Source organism: Nomascus leucogenys, unplaced genomic scaffold (genome assembly GCF_006542625.1).
Source record: "Nomascus leucogenys isolate Asia unplaced genomic scaffold, Asia_NLE_v1 000670F_135029_qpd_obj, whole genome shotgun sequence".
Classification (NCBI taxonomy): domain Eukaryota; kingdom Metazoa; phylum Chordata; class Mammalia; order Primates; family Hylobatidae; genus Nomascus; species Nomascus leucogenys.
The window spans coordinates 20,471-24,292 of NW_022097098.1; the positions used below are offsets into that span (position 1 = coordinate 20,471).

General features: G+C 44.2%; 1 pseudogene; it reads right to left on the minus strand.

The window, feature by feature from the left end:
- LOC115834152 lies at positions 1–1,657 on the minus strand (annotated as a pseudogene).
- Between the last annotated feature and the right edge of the window lie 2,165 nt (positions 1,658–3,822).

Consider the following 3,822-nt stretch of genomic DNA (forward strand, 5'->3'; position numbering starts at 1 on the left):
TCAGGGTGCTCCCAGCTTAGCCTCATCTGATCCACTGACAGGCTCAGTTATCTCCTTCCCACGGAAGGGCTGGGCTTCTCTCTCCAGGGCTGAATCCCCAGGACCAGGCAGTGTGGCTGGGACAAGCCAGCCCTCTACGGTGAAGACATAAGCTGCCTGGGTGGCCATGGAATACAAGGTCTGCAACTGGGCACACAGAGGCCCCCGGAGCTGAGTGAGCAGTGTCAGCTGCTCACAGGTCAGTGGAGAATTGATCTGCTGTGCCCACACCTGGGATAGGTCTTGATAAACAGCCTCTGACATAGCTCGCACCGAGGTCACCAAGCTTTTTTGAAGTGACGATGCTTGGACTCCTAGGGCCCGAGACCTGTGCCGCTTGCTGTGCCCAGTGCGAGCCCTGGAATGTCCCCTACGGTGGGCATCACAGGTCTCCTGGATTTCACTGTTGTGCACAGCAGTGGAGGATCTTGATTTTTTTTCAACATCAAGCTTCACTCCTCTTCTGGACGGTTCCCTGCAAAGTAAGCATGTGAGAGACTCACCAGAGCAGTCCCAACAGACCCTCATTTCCAGAACCCCCTGTGCACTCAGGTGAACCCCTCTCGTCTCTCCCATTCCTTCCTGACCATCTCAGCACTGGAATGAAGTGAGGCTGAACTTCTTGGGAGTCCCCAGATATTCTCAGAGTGCCAAGATCTCAAAAACTTACTCGTCAATAGGTAACTCCCTTTCTGCTCAAGCCTCGTATAAGTTTCCTGATTATTTGCCTTTTGGGGCAAACCAAAAACAAAAAAACCACCACCACCACCAACAACAAAAAACACCAAGATTCTACCTGCTCTGTCTTGGCAGCTGTTTTTGGAACTGATTTTTCTTTTCCTGCAGTTTTCCCAATATGAGCTGGACTCTGGTTCTGTGAATACAATAAGAGTTTGAGAAAGTGCCTCCAGCTGAACACCCTGAAATTCCTAGTCCATCCTGGACACAGAGGAGCTGAGGTTGCCACCAAACCCCAGCTCTCTTCTGTTTTACAGTGTCCAGGATCTGTATGGCCCTGGCTGCCAAGGAGCTCCCAGTGTCCTTGCCGGGGGAGGCTGTGTTGCTGCCCTGTCCCTTCTCACCTTGAAAGAGTCAAATCTTACCTGATCCAGCAGTGCTGTTCCCGGCCTTGAGCTTGGTTTCCTCAGAATTCTCCTTGTTTGGATTGGGCTCTGATCCTGCTGCAAAAGAAAGTTTCGATGACTCACCTCTCCCTAGGCAGAGTCCCATAATCTATCTCTGATGCATTTTTGTGAATCAGTCTTTCATGGAAGTTCTTCTGCCAGTGTCACGAGTGAACACATTTCTCAAAGTCCCCTGAGGGCACTAAGCCATTTCCCATCCCCAAATCTCAAAATAAAACCCTGCTAAAGACACATAGCTCAGTATCCCTGATTCCAACCCTCTTTCCAGCCTCCATAGGAGCAGCCCAAAGCCTTACCTTGCCTTTGTATGTGCTTCTCACTGAATGGGAGAAGGCGGGCTTGCCTTTTCCTTTGAATGGTTTCTTCTCATCTGAGCCCTTTTCTGTAAAGGAGATCTGTTGGAAAGGGGGCTGGTCAGTGGAGCATCGGATGGAGGAGCAGTGGAGATCGGGGTCTTCATTTCCCTTTCCCATGTTGAAGCTCAAGTGAAAGGTGCACTCTCTCACACGTTCAAAGGCAGAGTGTGGGTTATTCTGATAGACCTGCCTTTTATACGTCCCTCGGCTGTGCGTGGCTTACTCTTATTGGCTGAACAGTTTTCTCATTCCTGCCGCTTCTTAGAGCCTCAATCAGAAGTTTCTTGCTGTAGTTCTACTGGGGACCTAGACACAGTTAAGGGGAGACATTTTCAGGATCCTGTCATAGTGTCAAGAAAACAAAGAACCAGTAGCACAGGGATCGGAAGATTAGGGAATCATTTCTTCCGATTTCTGTCCCAGTTCCTACCTGGAAGTATTTATGATCCCGTTCACCTTTCAAGATGCACAATTAAACATGCCTATATTGACATACGTTATATGTTTTGCACAGAAAGAATTTATTATACATGGTGTTAACATTGTATGCATAGATATTGTAATTTCTTAAATGCTTGGAAACAACAAATGTCAAATTATGGTTGATTGTATTAGATCCACACATGATGAAATAAAAATGCAGAGAAAAAATAAATACCAAATGAAATGACCCTTCCTACCTTAAAAATGGGGAAGATAATTAGATCAAATGCAATAAAATTGAAATGATTAGGTTGAGCCAATGCTAACCTAATCAGCTCCTGATTCCTGAGGTAGCAAAAAGTCTAGGTGGAAAAAGTTTCCCCCTTTCTCACCCTTCCTCAGTCATCCTGGGAGCGCCATTGTGTTCTGTGGAATTTATTCAGCCTCCCTAGTAAAAATGGACTTGCTCTCAAACAGGTAACCCAACTGATCACAAGAAAAGCAGCCTCGATTCTGAACATTCAGCTCCTGTCTTCATACCACAGACACCACCTGAATCCCGGCAAAGCCCACATTGTTTCTCAACATCACCATATTCCAGGGCAGCCTCTCAAAATTGCCTCAGTGAGACAGGACAAGGTGTGGTGGAGCTCCAGCTTCAGAACAGCTGCCTCGTCCCTTCCTACTGCGGCGGAGTCTGTCTCTGCCGGTCAGAGCCCTCCAACTAGCCTCGTCTATGTCCAAGCAAGTGTCCCCTAAAAGGACCTTCTTGTCTCCCCCTCTGCTGAGGAAAGCATGCAGGAATGAGACCTTCTATGTTAGGGAGTACTCAGCCTCCAGTCCCACATGACTGGATTGACTGATGAACTGATCCCTTGAGGAGGAGAAAGACACGGGGAAGAGACTGTGTTGGGTGAGGCTGTGTTTTCCCAGCTGTGCTGCCTGTGCAAATAGTGGAACCAAAAAAAAAATTAGTGGTAGACAGACACTGCCTAGTGAAGTTGTCTGAATGTAAATGGAACTTATCATAATATAATATCGTTATATATTATAATATTATCATATCATAAAATTTATTTGACATCTAAATAAATTTTGATATATTATGATATAATATATAAAATTTGATCAGGTAATTTTATAAGAAAATTGAGTTAAATTTTGTAACAACATTAACATATAAATTCAACAGAAAGTTAGGAAAATTGTCTGCTCTTGTGTAAATGACTGCTTTTTGGATAACTCTGTAAAAGGTGTGAAGAGGGGTCTGTTACTTACTTGATAAGTAAGTACTTGATAAGACATCAACTTCCACATCTTTGCTGTTTTTAACCAGTGCCCTCTCAAGATATGAGAATATTTTACTCTAAGAAAGTATTTTCATAGGTATCATAATAGGAATTTTGTTCATTTTAGTTAATAAATTATTATAACATTTAGTGATTATTAATAATTTATGCCATTGTTAAAATACACTCCTACAGACAACATATTACACATGTGTTTTGACTTGCCCTTTAATCTCAGGTAAATTTTTTAAATTTTTATTTATTAAATTCTATTCATTTTAGATAAAAGAGTCTTTGTAACTGCCACATGATGTACTTTCTTAGAAAGAGAAACTCTCAGTCAAAACTCAGACTTGGCCAGGCACGGTGGCTCATGCCTGTAATCCCAGCAATTTGGGAGGCCAAGGAGGGTGGATCACCTTAGGTAAGGAGTTCAAGGCTAGCCTAGCCAACATAAGGAAACCCCATTTGTACTAAAAATACAAAAAAAATTAACTGAATGTGGTGGCTCACGCCTGTAATCCCAGCTACTTCGGAGGCAGGAGGATTGCTTGAACCCCCAGGAGGCAG